This window comes from Chelonoidis abingdonii, chromosome 17 (assembly GCF_003597395.2).
Source record: "Chelonoidis abingdonii isolate Lonesome George chromosome 17, CheloAbing_2.0, whole genome shotgun sequence".
In the NCBI taxonomy this organism is placed as follows: Eukaryota; Metazoa; Chordata; order Testudines; family Testudinidae; genus Chelonoidis; species Chelonoidis abingdonii.
The window spans coordinates 10,067,267-10,085,924 of record NC_133785.1 but is presented as its reverse complement, the minus strand read 5'-3'; the positions used below and the strand labels follow the sequence as shown (position 1 = coordinate 10,085,924).

General features: G+C 50.6%; 2 protein-coding genes across 5 annotated transcripts in view; one reads left to right on the top strand and one right to left on the bottom strand.

Moving 5' to 3' along the window:
- Positions 1-18,658, top strand: part of MACROD1 (mono-ADP ribosylhydrolase 1) — a 206,785-nt gene that overhangs the window by 69,524 nt on the left and 118,603 nt on the right. The window lies entirely within an intron of this gene.
- The window catches only part of MARK2 (microtubule affinity regulating kinase 2), a 360,709-nt gene continuing 358,421 nt past the window's right edge, over positions 16,371-18,658 (bottom strand). Inside the window, exon 19 of the transcript XR_012657172.1 lies at positions 16,371-16,380. The gene's annotated coding sequence lies outside the window, so the exon portion shown is untranslated. The remainder of the gene's footprint in view (positions 16,381-18,658) is intronic.

The window sequence follows — 18,658 nt, the reverse complement described above, 5'->3', positions numbered from 1 at the left end:
TGTTCCCACTCCCCGACCCCAGATCAGACCAGTTGGCCCATTTAGTCCAGTATCCGGTTTCTCCCCCACCCCCGCCCAGATCAGACCAATGGGCCCAGCCAGCCTGGCATCTCATCTCCCACCGGCTGCAAGAAAGCCTGTCTCTGCTATTATTGGTATGTACTGTGTGCATGGAGGTAGCATCCAGGAGACTCAGACGGAGACCCTGTTGTGCTAGGGGCTGTACACTCGCTGCCCCACAGACCTTACGTTTGAAGTACTCTGTGCCTCAAGGTACTACTGAAATACTGCTAGTAATGCACATGCCAGAACTGGGCTTTGATCTTGGTACTACCATCATACCAATAATAATGTGCTCACCATAATGACTACCCAGTCTGGACTGGGGCCTCTAGGTGCTATCATGATATCAATAATAATGCACACCCTATAACGACTCATTGATCTGGGTTGGGTCTCTAGTTTTTACTGTAATGCTAATAACAACACACATCATAATGATACCCTGATCTCAGTCGGGATGTGTAGGCACTGCCATAACGTGGACAGTATAATAATGCCAGTAACAATGCACATGCTATTATGATGCCCTGATCTCAGTCTGTAATACAGATAATAAGGATGAAGCGGCTAGTGCACATTCATGCTGCTGCCCCCTGCTGATTGGAGTGAGAACCATATGTCATAGGCCCCCATCCATTAAAAGCAGGGGGAGAGTCTCTGTTTTCTCTCCATGCTTCTCTGCACCCTGAGTCTGAGTGAATGTGACTCTAGGACATTGCCCGCCTCTTGTTAGAAGCAAACCCCAGAAGCGACCAGTCAGGCTGGGTTAGCTGCAGCCAGCTCCGAATGTGAGATTGGCCATGTTTAAAGCAAGGGGAAATATTAGAGGGTGGGGGAGATTGTTGTGAGCAAATTTGCAAAGGCATCTCACCAGCACCAGGGCTGACTGGGAATGTGCAGTGGCACGTCCTACCCCAGATACCTGGGCTGTGCCTTCTCCCTGCAAGGGCAGCTAGAGAGATGCATGCAGCAGCCCCTGGTTCCAGCCAGCGGCAGATGAAAGCGTCTCTCACACAAGCATGGCAACAGATTGTCACCAGAGTTGTGAAGAGGGAGAGCAGTGTGAATTACTGGCGGGCAGCAGGGCTCTTTGATCTTCCCCACTGCTTGCAAATTAGCATCTTTGGGTTTTTTTTAATAATAATGAAAAAGCTGCTTTTGTTCCAAATGATCAAATGAGTAAGTAAATACTCAGGTGCAGTTTGTGCAAAGCAGAGAAATCTGTAAAGAAGCAGCAGAGTGAACTAACAGGTAGGGGCACTGGATTGGGAGGCCGGACTCCTTGGGTTTAATCCTACCTCTGAGAGGGGAGGGGAGTCTAATGGTTAGGGCAGTGGGGTGCTGGGAGTCAGAATCCTTGGGTTTTATTCCCAGTTTTGGGAACGGAATGGGGGTCTAGTGATTAGAGATGGAGTTCTGGGAGCCAGAACTCCTAGGTTCTGTCCCCAGCTCTTGGATGGCCTTGGGGTTTGGTGGTAAGAGCAGGAGAGCCTGGGAATCTGGACTCCTGGGTTCCATCCTTGGCTCTGGGAGGGGAGTTGGGTCTAGTGGGTTAGAACAACAGGGAATGGGAATCAAGACTTCTGGGGTCTGCTGTGGAAATTGATTCACATATTAACAGTGTCCAAAGTCATAATAGTAAGTGTATGTGTAAGTGGGTATGCATGTGGCATGTGCACATCTGTGTGAGTGTGTGCTTCATATGGATTCACCTGGACTGGATCCACCCTCGCCCCGTGGCCAGTGGGAAAAGATGCTGTCAGATGCCACCTGAATGAGAAGGTTAGTGCATTGCTCTCACTTCGCACTAGTGTAAGTGGCAGCAAATAGGCAGCCTGCAAGCGGAACCAGATTCAGTTGTACCACAAGGCTGGTAGCTGCCAGCTTGGGGTGGGTGATGGAAAGAATCTTTTACTCCCTAGCAGGGATTGTAACAAGCTATTATCGACCTCTCGTCTGTGCAATCAGACTGGGAATTATTGTACTAGTGGAGTAGGGTGGTGCCTGGGCAATTAGGCTGCCCAAACTCCTTACTCTGTAACTTTGCTTCCCAACAAAGAAACCCACATAAATAAATTCTGCCTGTCATTGGAGAGTGCTGGGGTGCGGGGGGGAGTAGGGATGCTGGATTGGGAGAGAATGCCGGAGCTTTTTCTCTGCTCTGGAAGGGGTCTAGTGGTTAGAGCAGTGGGGGCTGGGAGGCAGGGCTCCTGGGTTCTAATTCCGGGCTTGGGGGAATCCTGGTCTCTCTTATCCTGGAGGAGTGCATCATTAACTCCACCAATTGGCCTTTTATTCATTAGCCAGTGATCTCCTTTCCTCCACCAGGAATCTAGATTTTACATTTTTTAAAATGGCGTTATTCTTAGACTGTCTCCTCATCCCAGAGCTGGGAGCAAAACCCAGGAATCCTGACTCCAGGCTCCTCCTCCGGCCTTCCCTGCCTCCCCTTTATCTGGCAATTGCTTTGGATTGATTGTTCCAGTGTGAGGTTGAATCCAAATTGCGTGGACTCACCACTTAATCTGAAAATCAAAAGCTTTGATATTGAGATGTAATCCCTCAAAGAAGCAGCTGAACAGCTGTGCTCCAACCACACTGGGGAGGGGTGCTTCCACATTTCAGCTTCCTAGCATGGCGGAGGGGGCAAGAAGACACAGTTGCTCGGCGGGGAATGTGGCTGATTCTGGGGAGCTACCTGCCCCTGATTGGAGAGCCAGTGTTTATAGTTTCATACAGTTTAAGGGCTGAAGGCACCATTAGATCATCCAGTCTGACCTCCTGTCTATCACAGGCCGTTCAGTTTCACCAATTACCTCTGTGTTGAGCCCAATGAGTTCAGTTAGACTGAAGCATGTCAGTCTTCAGGAGACTAACTTGTTGTGAGCCTTGGGCAAAGAACAGCGGAGACTGAGAGGCCTCCAATATCCGAGGCCCTTACGCTGGCAGAGAATTGATCTGGTGAGACATGTCCAGGTGATCCCAGCAGGCAACCCCTGCCCCATGCTGCCAAGAAAGGTGAAAACTCCCAAGGTCCCTGCCAATCTGACCTGGGGAAAATTCCTTCCCGACCCCAAATATGCATGTTAGCTGGACCCTGCACATATGAGCAAGATCCACTAGACAGTCTTTTGAGCAAGAAGAATCTGTAGACCACCTCAGTGGCTGGCTCATCCTGTCCACTGTCCCATCTTCAGCTGTGGCCAATCCCTGAGGCTTCATAGATAGGAAAAAAATCCCAACAACCTGAGAAAACATCTGATCAACTGTGCATTGGGGGAATGTCCCTTCCTGACCCCTGCAGGTGACTGGCTGAGCCCTGAAGCATGAGATTAGATTAGAATCATTGTCTGTCTTCAGAGCTGCAAGTACTAGGAGCGTGTTGAAGGCAATGAAGATAACCCCCTTCTCCCCATAGCCTGTGAAGGAAGAGGATGAACAGGGGGATGCAGATGTATAGTTTTATGGGTGGAGAAGAGGCCTTGGAGGATTCCAACTCCCTGGGCAGACATGCCAACCTGCTGTTAATATTCACTTTTCATCAGCAGCTTTTAAAGCATTTACAAAGGAGATTATCATTCTCCCCATTGTACAGACGGGGAAACGGAGGCACAGAGACGGGTGCAGTGATCTGCTTAAGGTAACACACCAGGCCAGTTGTAGAGCCAGGACGAGAACCCAGGTGTTCTGAGTCTCAGATCAGTGCCATATCCAGCATGTTTGCCCTGGCTGATGCCTGCTCTCTGACGACTGTTAACTGTAGCAAATTGCTAGTGTACATCAGGGCCAGGAATCAGGACATGTAGCCTAGAGGTTAGAATAGGTGGGACTGGGCATTAGGATTCCTGGGTTCTATTCCGTTCCCTGAGGCTGCTCTAACTTACACCAGCCCGGGAATGGTTTATGGAAGCCAGAAGCCCCCCTCGATTCTCAAAAGGCAGGACCAGAGTAAATGAGAATCAGGCCGAAGATGTGTAATTTTCTAGGCCTGGCCAGTGCAGAGTTTATCCCTGGGCCAGGGCTGAGAGTAGAGAAAAAAGAGTGTGTGTTAGTCTCTTTCTTTTTAAAAAATAACTGGAAACAGAATCTGCATAAGAGAAAAACCCAACAGAATCACTGGTCCTGACGGCTAATATGCTGGTTTAAATATTCCATCTAAAGTAATTGCCCCACCCCCACGCGCCAGAACAGTTGGGTGGTCTGTGTGAAAATCCCTGCTGTCTAGCAGTCAGGGGTCAAGGCCTGACTTGCCCTCAGTGCAAAGCAGCCATTGATTTAACAGCGTTGGTCATTTATTTGAATGCCTCTGGGTTCAACATTCCACTGATGCTTCCGGTAAAATACAAGACAAGCCTTTTGCTGTCGCATGCACAGTGCATCCGGGCAGCAAAGCAGGGTACACATTTTGTTGGTGGGGAGCCTTTTGTATTGCCATAGCTTGGAGTTGGTGAGGCGGTTGCCGAATCGAAAAAGAGCTTCGGAAGAGATCTTCATGGGGCACGGAGCCATGGGCGAACAGCACTGAATTCAACACTGGGAAAGGGGGGGGACGAGCTGCAGGAAACAGGATTAGACTTGAGATCCTTCTAGTATAGATCAGAGTGATCTTCAGTCTCTCACTGTTAGAGCCCAGTCCGGTCCCTTCCCCTACGCAGGGCCGGTGCAAGGATGTTTCGTGCCCTAGGTGAAACTTCCACCTTGCACCCTCCCCTGTCCCCAAGCCCCCTCCCTGAGGCACTCCCCCATGCAGCAGCTCCTGCCCTCCACCCTGAGGTGCCCCCCCATGGCAGCTCCCCCCCTCTGCCCTGAGGCGCCCCCCTTCAGCAGCTCCCCACCCTCTGCCCAGAGGCACCCGCCCACACCCCAGCTCACCCCTGCTCTGTCTCTACCCCGAGCACGCCGTTGCTGCGTCACTTCTCCTGCCTCCCAGGCTTGCGGCGCCAATCAGCTTAGGCACCGCAAGCCTGGGAGGCGGGAGAAGTGAAGCAGCCATGGCATGCTCGGGTAGGGGGCGGGGCAGGGAGTTCCCCTGCGTGCCGCCCTCCCCCCTTACATGCTGCAGGTGGCCCTCCCCGCGCTTCTCTGCCCCAGCTCCTTCCGCCTACATGCCAGCAGCAATCAGGGCGGCTGAAGATCCAGCCACCACGGTCATTGCCAAAGAAAATGCCGCCCCCCAAATCCTAGCGCCCTAGGCAATCGCCTTGGTCGCCTAAATGGTTGCACCGGCCCTGTCTCTCTGCCTCTCCAGCATATAGGGAGAGTTCACCTTTAGTTCACAGGGTCAAGTCCAACCTCAGTCAGTAGAGACAGAGCTTCATTCCCTGCACCTTGGCTCACGGGTCACATGAGCTTTGTGGATCTCACCCTAATTCCTTGTGAACAGGGGCCTGTATTCAAAACACCTTGGACATGTTTTTCAGTCATCTCACATTGTGTGTGGTCATTTGCACTAGTACAAAGTGAGTGGAAAACACAAAAGGCTGCTTATCTTTCACACATGTTGTCATAAATAGATAGCTAAGGGTTAATGTTTCTTTTACCTGTAAAGGGTTAACAAAGGGAACCAAACACCTGACCAGAGGACCAATCAGGAAACCGGATTTTTCAAAGCTCAGGGAGGGAAGTTTTTGGGTGTGTGTTCTTTGTTCTGTTCTAGTGCTCTCTCGGCTCTGAGAGAGGATCTCTCTATCTTCAGGCTTTCTAATCTTCTGTTTCCCAGTTGTAAGTACAGGTATAAGACAATATAGATTTTTATATTGTTTTTGTATTTACATGTGTGTAGTTGCTGGAATGTTTTAAATTGTATTTCTTTTTGAATAAGGCTGTTTATTCATGTTTTCTTTTAAGCAATTGACCCTGTATATTGTCTTCTTGATACAGAGACCATTTTTATGTCTTTTTCTTTCTTTTTATAGAAAGCTTTCTTTTTAAGACCTGTTGGAGTTTTTCCTAGTGGAGGCTCAGGGGGGATTGAGCCTGCAGCTCACCAGGGAATTGGTAGGAGGGACAAGAAGGAGGGGGAAAGGTGAATTGTCCTCTCTGTTTTGTAATTCAAGGAGTTTAAGTACAGTAATCTTCCAGGGTAACCCAGGGAGGGGAAGCCTGGGAGGAGGTAAAGAGGGAGAAGGGAAGTGGGTTATTTCCCTTTGTTGTGAGACTCAGGGCATCTGAGTCTTGGGGTCCCCCAGGGAAGGTTTTGGGGAGACCAGAGTGAGGCAGGCACTGAAATTCCTGTCTGGTGGCAGCGATATCAGATCTAAGCTGGTAATTAAGCTTGGAGGTTTCATGCTAGCATCTTATGTTCTGAACTCTAAGGTTCAGATCTGAGTAGGAAAGCTATGACACGTGCAGTCCTTTGCACTAGCACAATGATAATGCAAAACACTGGAGGCTTGATTCTCTATTGCCTTGGACCCTATGCTGTCATTTGTACTAGTGCAAAGTGAGTGTACAACACGAGAGGCCTGAGTCTCCATCACTCTACCCCATGTGTGCTCATTTGCACTAGTACAGAGCAAGTGTGGAATGTTACCCAGTTGGAACACTAGCATTTTACACTTTCTAGTGTAAATGATTGCACAAGGTTCAGAAAAAGAGAACAAGATCCCTAGTGTTTCACACTCAATTTACACGAGTGTAAATGACTGCATAAGGCACAAGGCCACTGAGAGCCACGCTCGTAGCACCCTTTCAGTCACTGATTGTCCACCATGGAAACTGAACTTCTTCTGTACCCTGCTCTGTGTCTGCCTCCCCTTTAACAGCTGATAGCCTCTGAACCGCCATCCTTCCCTTTGTTGGCTGGAAACCAAGATTCCCAACTACTTCTTGAATGCACAGAACTTTTTGCTCCAGATATCAGATGGGAATTGAAGGAGCAAGTCCCCCACACGCCCTGAAAAATTCCAAGAGAGTAATTGGAATGATGTGATTTTAAGGTGGAAAATCGAGCAGACAGAATCTTGCCTTGCACAGGTCCATAGAAATTATATTCCAGTCCCAATGGACCATATAAAATTGTCCATTGGCAGACACAGCCCAGACAAAGAGGTGGAAACAGGCAACAGGGAGCGTGTGCAAATTACTCTGAATTGCAGCCTGCATCCCCTGCTCTGTATCTCTTCCCTCCGCCACCTGAAGTCACCTTGGTGGCAGCTACACCAGGCCCCCAGTGGCAGCAGGTGGTACTGCACCTTGCAGTGCATCAACCCATGCAGCACAGCAGCATTTGGAATCGATAGCACTGGGGAGGGACTGCACCTGTTGTGTTAATTCCATGCCGGGCTGTAATGTGTAGCTGAGCAAGGGCTTCCTCTTGCCCAACACATCAAGTACTGAACCCGGGACATCCAGAGCTAAAAACATGAGCTGCTACCACTAGAGCTGGTGGTCTTTAGCCAAGGGGCCCTACCTAGGGGATGGCACAGGGGGGACTTGTAGCCAGAGCAGTGCAAATAATGGGGTTGGGATCAAACAGAAAACAAAACTTTTCAAAATTTTCAGTGAGTCAAAAAGTCTAAACCAGTGTTTTGTTTTGGGACATTTTAAAAATGTTTTAAAATTAAAATAAAATCAAAAGCAATTTTGCAACGAAAAATCATACCTTCTTTGATTTTTTTCAGAATATTCCCCTCCTTTCCCCCCCGACCCTGCCCCGTCCCTGAACAATTTGGTGAAACCAACACAAATTCAGGAAACGGAGCTGCATTTTTTGCTGACAGAAGTTTTGGTCGGAAAATGTCGCCCAGCTCTTGTTGTGCCATGCTCAGCAGATGTTCCGTCTGCGAGAGTGTGGATGTCTGTGTGTGGGGAAATGCTGAGAGTGCAGCAGGACCCTCTGGCTCTTTCACTCCTGTTTTCCATTGGAGCCAGCATCCCAGCCACGACCTAAGCGGCTCCCTTTCCCCATCACAGGCGTCCTCAGACATTTACAGAAGCAGACCAGTGTACTTGTCTGCTCCCATTCCCTGCCTCTCGCTTTCCTTGGTGACCTCTCTGTCCTTTGCCCTCTGCAGGGATCTGAATGTGACACTCCGCTCCAGGGCAGGCCCCAGATGTTGCATGGAGCAGGGTAGATTCATTTCTTCACGCTACTGCAGCAGAACAAATGTGGCTTGATGCAATCAGGCAGACAGACATTGTTATAAGGGCACTGCGGCAGGACACAGGACACCTGGGTTTTTCTGCTTGCTTTTCTGCATCAAGCCCCTTCCCCTCTCAGTGCCACTGTTTCCCCTCCCACCCTTGTTCTTTTTAGATTGCAAGCTGTTCAGTTCAGGGACTGTCTATTACAGTGTGCTTCTGCAGCACCCGACACAATGGGGCCTGGTCTTAGTTAGGGCTTGTGCATCACCTGGCACAACGTGGTTTCTGATCTCAGTTGAGATCCAGTCTCAGTTTAGGCCCCACCATAATGATGTTAATAATAACACCAGGGTCATATGAAAAGTTCCCAGGCACTAGAAATGGAATGAGACTGGAACTGCCAACAGCAGCAGTTCACTTGAATCCACACATGGGGACTGGATGATACCACAAGATGATAGAAATGGGAGCACAGCCTTGGTAGTATATGAAACCTGCAAACCCAGGTGAGTTGGTGTGTCTCAGCGTAGCCATCTGTCCACAGCCACCCATCTAACATTCAGCTCTACTCTTACCTGCAGTACAGAGCCCCTCTATCCAGCCCCAGTATAGAGCCCTCTATTGATCCTTTAATCCCCTTCTTCCACTTTTATCTGTGTATCCCCATGCATAGCCCTGTCTCTTTCTCCCCTCCCCTTACTGGCTCTGCTATGTTGAGCTCTGTGCCTCTGAACAGAAGCAACTCAGCCAGTGTACAGGGCCGCTTCCCAGCCTGTCCCTCGCCCACTCCCAGGAGCTTTCCCAGGGGCTTCTCAGGCTGGAGAGAGCCCAGTGAGTAAGAGCCTGTCAGAGCGTTTGGGAAGGGCCTGCACTGAGCTCAGTGTTTTGAAGGGAATCAGGCAAGAGGAGGCTCTGTGAATGTACCCATTCTACAGGGTGTTTAATATAGCGACAGCTATTTATACAAGGATCCCTTGTCTGGTGCTGAGATGCAGCATGCTCTGGGGTGAAGTGCAGGGTCTGTTTACTACAGGGATCCCTCACCTGGCACTGACGTGCAGGTAGCTCTGGTGTGGGACATCTGTTTATACAGGGATTTCTTGACAGGTGCTGACATGCAGCTGCCTCTGGGGTGGAGCAGTTGTTTATACAGGGACATGTCACTTTGTGCTGAGGTGCAGACACAGGTTTGGGCAGATACTTATACAGGGATCTCTTGACAAGCACTGAGATGCAGCTGCCTCTGGGGTGGAACATTTCTACCCATGCCAGCAACACTTTAGGACGACTGATGTATCCAACAGCTGGTGGCTTGGAGAAATGGTATTAACTGAACTGGATTTTAACCAGGGCACTGGGAGTGAAAATAAAATCCCTGCCAGAAACCCCAACCCCCCTGGCCAGTTCTTTAATGATGGCAGTGCGGGAGGGGGAAAGCTGGTTTCCCCCGGATCCCCAGCTCCTAAGCTTCTGCTGCAGCATGCAGCACCATTTCACCAACGCCGCAGCCTGCTCCCTTCCACGTAGGCACCTGAGCTTTTTCAGCACAGATTCCCCCGGGCTTCAAGGACATTTCCAGTCTTCCTGCCGTCTGGCAGAGCAGCTGGTGGCATGGAGGGGAGTTTAAGGGAAGATTTATGAGACAAGTTAAAATTTAATTTGGGTGGCAGGGCCTGTGCTGCTGCGATGCTCCTGGGCCAAGATTAATTGCTGTCTTGCTCACAGCACTTGATCCCCCCCCCCCCTCCATTTAGCATCCAGTGAAGTAGTTCAGGCCAGGAATGGGGGAGGTCTGATACTAAGGGGATGGGCAGAATTCTAGACTTTGCATAGAATGTGGCTTTATGCAGGAAGTCATGTGGACAGAGGACAGGACTGGGAGTCAGGACTCCTGGATTATCTCTCTGGCTCTGGGAGAGGAGTGGTGTCTAGTGGTTAGAGTGTTTGTGGGGGTGGGGGCTGGGAGCCAGGACTCCTGGGTTCTATTCTCAGCTCACGGAGGGGAGTGGGTTTTCATGGTTAGACTCTAGAGGGTGGGAGTTGAGACTCCTGGGCTCAATTCCCAGCTCAGGTCGGGAACACACATGTAGCTACAGCAGGAAGAGTCTGGCCCGTTGCCTTTACAGTGAGTCATGTGCTGTCAGGAGCTATCTAAATAATAACTATTAATAACATCAGATAGTGGGAGTCTGGGGGGAGCGAGAGAGATGAATGAAACAGCACTCCCAGCCGTAACCCTCCCGCAGCTCGACTGCGTGCGCGAGATTGATTGAACTTGTACTGTCTCCTCGGGCATCCCTTTGTACTGGACAGATCCTCAGCTGGTATCAATCAGCAGGAGTTCTGCTGACTCCAGTGGAGTGATGCTGATCTGGCTGTTGACGCCAATGGAGTGATGATGATTTACACCAGCTGGGGATCTGGCCGCTTTCAGTCAAGCGGAGTGGTGGACGCTGCACAGACCTCAACGGAGACTGGAGCCCCCACTGTGCTGGGTGCTGCACAGGCCCCCACCGAGATGGTGGGCCCATCCAGCTGGTTGCTGAACACATACTTTAAGAGACAGTCTCTGCCCCACAGTGCTTGCCATCTAAACAGACAAAGGATCATTATCCCATTTTACAGATGGGGAAACCGAGGCACAGAGAGGCAGCATCTGGAATTTTCAAAAAACCCAGGAACCCGTCTCCCAGCCTAAGCAATCTGGGTACATCGGGAGCTTTAGGCAGCCCCAGGAACTAAACACAGTCATCCTGCATCCCACTCTGCCACCCTAAACCCAAAGCAAGGCCTCCAGGGGCCTTTCAGAGCCCGTGGCCAGCAGCCTGTATCATAGATTCTTATCTCTCCACCTTTTAATCCTTGCTGGGTTGCATTGACCACAGCTTTTGCAGCAAATAAGATGTTGTGGCTCTGTGGGTTGCATCAGTTTAAATATTTAATGGGGGATTTGCCTCTGTGCTCTCACCTGGCCTCTCTTAAAAGACCTCCTAAATAGCTTCTGAAGCTCCCCTGCTGATCAAAGCACACAGTTAAAAGAGATGCCTAGTTAATCTTGCAAGAGCTCCTGGCCTCAGTTAGACCCGACACTGGCTGCAGGCAAAGCTGCTGCCTTGTGGATGGTACCACGTCAGGGAAGGGACAATCCGAAGAGCTGCTCCGGAAGCCGGCATGCTGGGGTCCTCCAACGTGCAGGGAGCATCAAAGGTGTGAAATACCTCAGCACTGAGGCTATTTGTCCAGAGCCTGGGAGTATAAGGAAATGCTTGTCTGTCTAGGCAGATTTATACTCTGTCCATCCATTTGTAATATCTATATGTCCATTCTCATACACTCCCCTCTATCCATCTCAATCCATCTCCCCTCCATATTCCTGTATCCATTGAACCATCCCCATACATACACACCATTGAGAATGGAGAGATGCATGCCTGAGTGTGCAGAGAGCCTGCAACAATAGCTCCTAGGGGTGCGAACAAGGCATGGAAGTGGAGCTACAGCTGCCTAGGTCCTGACAGTGCCAACTATTCTTTCCTTGTCCTTAACAATGAGAACAAAGAGCATTTCCCCCAGCTCTCCTTGCTTCTAATCCTCCTGCACCTTTCCCTTTGCCAGTTTCCAGATTGGGGGTGGGCGGCTAATCAGAGTTTCTTCCACCGGGACTGAGAATTTGAGGCAGGGTTTGAAATAACTGAATTACCCTAAACTGCTCATCTGATTGCACAATGTAATTGGATTGATTTTGCGTGCAGTTGATATATATATATATATATATTGTTCCCCTTCATCCCAGTTGCCAGCTGCATTTAATATTTTAATTCCCTAAGCTTCTTTAGACTAGGGCAAACAGGAGAGAGAGAGGTGTTTATGACCAGGTCTTGTGGGGGTGTTTGGGGTGGGACAGTTCTGGCACCCCTTTGTGAGCTTGAGTCAGAACGTTTAGGGCTCTACAGGACTCCTGAGTTCGATCCCCAGCTCTGGGAGGAGGGTGGGGTCTAGTGGTTAGAGCAGGGTGACTGGGAGTCAGGACTCCTGAGTTTGATCCCCAGCTCTGGGAGGAGGGTGGGGTCTAGTGGTTAGAGCAGGGTGGCTGAGAGGCAGGGCCCCTGGGTTCTATCCCACCTATGCTAGAGATGAAGTGGTACCTAGCCCTTCTGCTCTTCACAGGGGCAGGTATCAAACAGATTTTCTAAACTCTCTGCTGTGCATGCAGACACCTACACACACTCTGCATGTATCTCCCCACTCAAACACTCTACGGGTGCCCCCTCCCTACGCACACCATGCAGCTCAGCTTGAGGAAGCATGCAAAGCCAAGCCCTGGGTCACAGGGGCTTTGGCAGCTAGCCATCTCTCCCCTGTGCCCTACCCTCCACTCAACCTGCAGATATTCCCATTCCCAGCCAGGCTCGCTTTGATGCACAGAGATCTATTTAAATATAAATGGCCATAGGCCCAGCAAAGAGAGATCTGGACTCATTTGGAGCCCCTGCATGCTGTCAGAGGCAACTGAATGGAAAGAGTGAGGGGCAGTGTGGTCTAATGGGACTCCTGGGATCTGATCCTGCTTTGCCAGTGCCCTGTTAGGTGACCATGGGCAAGTTCTTTCCTCTCTCTGAGCCTCTGTTTCCCCTCCCACTTGTCTGCTCAGACTGTGAGCTCTTCAAGGGAGGGTCTGGCTCTGACTCTTTCTCTATGCAGTGCTTGACATGATGGGCGCCTTGATTTCAGTCGGGGTCTGTGCAGTGCCTGGCACAATGGGGACCTGATCTATCAGGATCTATGTAGCACCTAGCATGAACAGTCCAGTCCTCAGTCCAGTAGATCGCCCCTAGCTGGAAAGCATCAGAGTGGGATGTAATAGAAAATTTTTAGACAGAACAGTTTTCTGTTGGAAAACGCAGTTTGGTTAACATGGAAACATGTTGCAGGAACATGTCAATTTTGACAAATTCATTGTCAGGAAGAAGTCAGAACGAATCATTTTGACTTTCTCATTTTGTTCTCAGATGGTAAGTCGTTGCGTTTCCACTGGGTTGTCTCGATTAGTTTTGTTTTGACTTTTCTATGAATTCTGACATTTTGAAATTTGTTTTTGTTCCAAAGCAGAAATTTTCCAGGGAAGGAAAATTCCACCAAAAAAGTTTGATTCGGTTCCATTGAATTGTTTTCTTTTGATCTTGTGGAAACATTTCATTTTGAGAAGGAGTAAAAGTTTTCTTTCCATATGATCTTTTGATGCATTTTAGTTTGCCTTTGCTGTGGTAGGAGATGAGATTTACCTTCTCGAAATGAACCGATTTGACATGATCAAAAGGAAGAGGTGCAGTGGAATTTTCCTTTTTTCTAGATTTGATCCCAGATCTAACGTTGGGGTGTTTGGGTGAAACTGAATGACCTGTGGTATACAGTTGGTCAGACTAGATGATTGGCCTTAAACTCTATGAAATATATCTCAGTATCTTGGACCCTAGCCTGGCACATAAAGCAGTGTCCCGCCGCCCCCCCGTGTCCCCTCCCGACAGCAGGGTAGGTTCTTTGCAGCCTGTGAAGCATCCATCCCCCTTCCCCTCAGACTTCTAACCATGCTAGGCATCTCCAGCACTGCCAATAACAGCTCCTGCAAAGAGGTGACTGGTGACTGACATGGTGCGGGGAGTGGCTGTGTTAAAAAATGGCCCCTTTAGTTCTCCCCTCCCCAGCCCCCTGTGCCGTCTGATTCAGCTGACACAAAGGGGCACTTGGCTCCTGTTAATACCACAGAGCATGTGCAGGCATGGCAGGGCAAGCGCATGGGTCAGCGCCATCCCCTCCCTGCACGGGATCCCCATTCATAGTGCCCAGGCAGGAGGCATCAAGGACTCAGTGGGAGTAGAGGGGGAGACCTGGGAGGGGGTTTGGCAGGACCAAGGGGTGGGTGCAGGGGGAGCATTTTATGATTTCAGATTAACTGTGCATCTGGGAGAAATTAATGCAGGTCATCTATGCTGCCTCCTTGGAGCACACAGCTGCAAATCTCTCAAAGATGCAGGGCCAGAATGAAGGTCAGGACTCCTGGGTTCCAAGCTCAGCTCTGGGGGAGAGGGGGTTCTAGTGATTAGAGAAGGGAGTCAGGACTCCTGGGTTCTGAGCTCAGCTCTGGGAGGAGAAGGGGTTCTGTTGGTTAGAGGAGAGAGTCTGGACTCCTGGGTTCTGCCCCAGTGCTGGGAGCTCTAGCCTGGAATGGTGGCAACTGCGGTTTCTGTTCTTTCTTTCGATGAATTCCTCATCTCATGTCATTCGATACCTGTTCGCCTGCTCTGGGGTTGCAGAGTTTGGGCCAAGACCAGGCGATGCGGGACTGGTGCTGAGAGCAGTTTCCCAGGCCTGGGCATGGATATGTGTCAATGGAAGGTGTAGACATTGGACAAACATGGGACTCTCTGGTGTTGCTCTTGCCAGTGTTTTGTGGGTCCTGGTTCCTCCCAACTCTTTCCTATTGTTCTCCACTCCCCACCCCCAGGTCAGAAGACAGAACCCAGAAGCCCTGACTCCCAGATCTCCTTTTCTAACCAGTAGACATCACTTCCCTCACAGATCAGGGGACAGACCCCAGGAGACCGGACTCCTAGCCACCCTCCTATCTAATCACTAGACTCTGCTAGCCTTCCAGCACTGAGACTAGAACCCAGGTGTCCTAAAGACCCTTTACCACTAGCCCCCGGAACAGAGTCAGAGCAGGGACTGTGCAGTGCAAGAGGAAAGCAGGCTGTGGCTTAGATCAGGGCAGAAAACTTTCCAGGAGTAATAACAACAGCAATTAATAGTTATGCTCATTAAAATACTTGCTAATTAATCCCCTTGATATTCACATGTGGCCTTGTTAGCCTCCTGCTGCAGAGTGAGTAAGCGACTCACCAAAGAGAGTTGGGAATAGAACCCAGGAGTCCTGACTCCCAATCCCCCTGGGCTCACCCCTCTAGATTTCACTGCTCTCCCCCCAGCTGGGGACACAGCCAAGGAGTCATTCCCCCCACCCCCACAACCACTAGACACCACTCCCCTGCCATCTTCTCCTTAACCCCCATATTTCTCACACAATGCCTGATAGCAGTGGATCTGCTCTCAGACAGCCCCCCCCCCGCCCCTTTATGGTTACCATTTGTTCTCAATAAAGCATGTACCTTGTCATAGCAAGGCCTGTATGGGAGCTGTTATTGCAAGGAGAATGGCCTCTTCCATTTGTATCTATCCAGGCTATTCTGGTCCCCAGTCTAAGGCATCACGGGGCCAAGCACTCAGGAGAGCAACAAGAGTTATAGAAACCACCCCTGATTTACTTACTGCTCTATTTTTTGCCTAGTGCAGCTTTTATGGAGTGTTAATATGCCGGGAAAGGAGCTGTGGGTCTAATCCACCCACATGGGGCAGTAATACATTCCCTCCCCCAACCTGTGGGGAAGGGGCCTAGGTGTCCTGGCTCCCAGCCCCCCCAACTTTAACCACTATCCTTTCCTCCCAGAGCTGAGACTAGAACCCAGGAGTCCTGGCTCTGAGCCCCCAGTACACTAACCATTAGACTCCATTCCTACTCAGAGCTGGCATAGATCCAAAAATAGGTCTGGTGCAGAGGTGGGCAAACTTTTTGGGCTGAGGGCCACACTGAGTTTCCAAAATTGTATGGAGGGCCGGTTAGGGGAGGCTGTGTCTCCCCAAACAGCCAGGCATGGCCCAGCCCTACCCCCTATCCGACCCCTCCTGCTTCTTGCCCCCTGACAGCCCCCCCGCCCTGGGACTCCTGCCCCATCCAACTCACCCATTTGCTGTCCCTTGACTGCCCTCGGAACCCCTGCCCCTGACTGCCCCCCACCACCCGATCCAACCCCTCCTCTTCTTCCTGACTGCTCCCCCAGGACCCCTGCCCCATCTGACCACCCCTGTCCCCTGACTGCCCCTGGAACCCCTGCCCCTGACTGCACCCCAGCACCCCATCCAAATCCTCCTCTCCTTCCTAACTGCCTCCATGGGACCCCTGCCCCCATTCAACCCCACTGTTCACTGCCCTCTGACCACCCTGACCCCATCCACACCCCTGCCCCCTGACTACCACCTTGAACTTCCCTGCCCTCTATCCAACCCTCCCTGGTCCCTTACCGTGCTGCCTGGAGAACTGGTGGCTGTCGGCACTACATCCACGCCGCCCGCTGGAGCCGGTCACACCACCATGCAGCACAGAGCACCGGGTCAGGCCGGCTCTGCAGCTGCGCTGCCGCAGGAGCTCGCAGCCCACTGCCCAGAGCATTGCGCCGGTGGCTGAGGCTGCGGGGGAGGGGGAACAGCAGAGGAGGGGCCGGGGTTAGCCTCTCGGGACAGAAGCTCAGGGGCCGGGCAGGAGGGTCCCACGGCCTGTAGTTTGCCCACCTCTGGTCTAATGGTTAGATAAGGGGGGCTGAGAGTCAGGACCCTTGGTTCTATTCCCAACTCTGGGAGGGGATTGAGATCAAATGGTTAGAATGAGGAGGACTGGGCGTTGGGGCCCCTGGGTTCTATTCCCAGCTCCATTGGAGTGGGGGACTGGGAGCCAGGACTGCTGAGTTCTGTTCTCGTCTCCTGCCACAGCAAGTCCCTTCCCCTCTCTGTGTATCACTTTCCTCCACCCCCCATAACAGGGAAAAGAATATTTGCCTTCCTGCTCCTGGATGAATTTATTTGTCCCAGACTCTGGGAGCTCAGGGGACAGAATCCTATTGCTCTTCTGTGCAACGAACCAAGCGGTGACTGAACTTCCCTGCTCCTCAAACCAGCTGGGGAAAAATACATCAGCCAGTCTTGTCCTCACATCTCATCAGCATGATTTGTTAGGCAGGAGAGGACTCCTAGAGCAAGCTGCATTCAGTTCCTGAGTGTCCCGCAGGGGCTTGGCAACCACAGCACCCGGCATAATCTTCCCCTTGTGTGAACCGCCGAGGGCTGGTGTTATGAGGAAAGCTTGACTAAAAAGAAGGTACCAGCTCCCTGGTCCATGCAGCACGGTACCCTGGCAGGAGAGGTGGGTTACATGTTTTGGCCAAAACATCTTTGGGGCAATAAATGCAGATTTGGTGACACTGGCATGTTTGGTGGATTTTGGTGGTGTTGTTGCATTGTTCGTTTTGATCTCACCAAAAAACATTGATGTGTTTTGATTTTTCAGTTCAAAATGACTGTTTCAAAATGTCCTTTCATCTTATTTTTTTAAATCCCCAAATGTCAAAAAATGGTGGAAATCAAAGTGATTTTTTTTCCAATTTTTTTGATTTGCTGAAAACTTTCATTTTCAGTCTGAGCTGAAATAATTTCCCCCCCTGATTTTTTGATGTTGCCAACAAGCCAAAATATCTGTTCCGTGCTCAGCTGTAGCTGGCAGCAGGGATGGAACCAGGGCTTTCTCTTAATCAGGTCCCAAGCCTGAGCTAAAAGATCTAAAGCTGTAGTAGGCTCAGCAACCTCTATATGTGGCCCCCTGCTACCACTAGAGGGTGACAGAATGAGCGGGTGAGGCTTACACTTGCCCCACCCCTTACTCCTTAGAGACCACATCCCAGTTAATGGCCCGGATCCTTTGAATTTGACGCCCCTGCAGCACTTGCTGCTGTCTTTCATTCCGACTGCTGCAACTGCTCCCAGCGTCATGACGTTGTTAACATTAAGCAGCCTGGCTCTAAAGACAGTTGCAGAGGGGCTGGGATAAGGGAGTTGTCCGCCTGGATTGCAAACTCAGATTAGTGGGGGACTGGCTGGCTCAGAGGGGTGGGCAATGGGGCCTTTCCCCTCAATGGGGTGCCAGTTCCCATCCATACCTAGGTGTCTGAAATGTTTTCCCTTCCAGCCCCAATGTGGCACGTGCAATGCGTTGCCTGGGACTCACCTGACAAATTACCACCCCACTAAAATAACACCATTGCAGCCAGCATCCTCAGCCATTTTAGCTAGATAATCAGATTCCAGGATTGTCACTGTGTGTCACTGAACCCTAGAATGTCTCCTGAGTCAGTGTGACATGACATAAAGAGCTCCAAGCATAGGTTAGGTCACTTATCCCTGGGATTCGCGATCTGTTACCATCCTCTAGTTTGTACGTTCTCGGCCATTTTTGGCTTTTTTTCATTCACGACTACACAAATTCCACCTATGCAACAGCCTGGGCATTCAGCTCCTAGTTATTTAATACTTGTGTGATGATAGCGCCCAGAAGCCCCAGCCATGGACCAGGACCACATTGTGCTAGATGCTGTACAGACACAGAAGAAAAGAGTCAGGAGCTAAGCACTGAATGGCCCATACAGATCAAGTTCCCTTCTCATCTAACATCCTTAGAATTCTGGCAGAGTGAACGCTGGCGCTGTGTATGCATAGAAATCTGTTCTAGGCAAATCTTTGGCTCTCAGGATTCCTTGAGGCAGCACCCAAGGGGTTAACTCATCCTCATCTCTTCCCTGTTTGCATGGGATTGGAATCAGCCTTCAGAAGCCTACTGTCTCCTCCGCGCTTT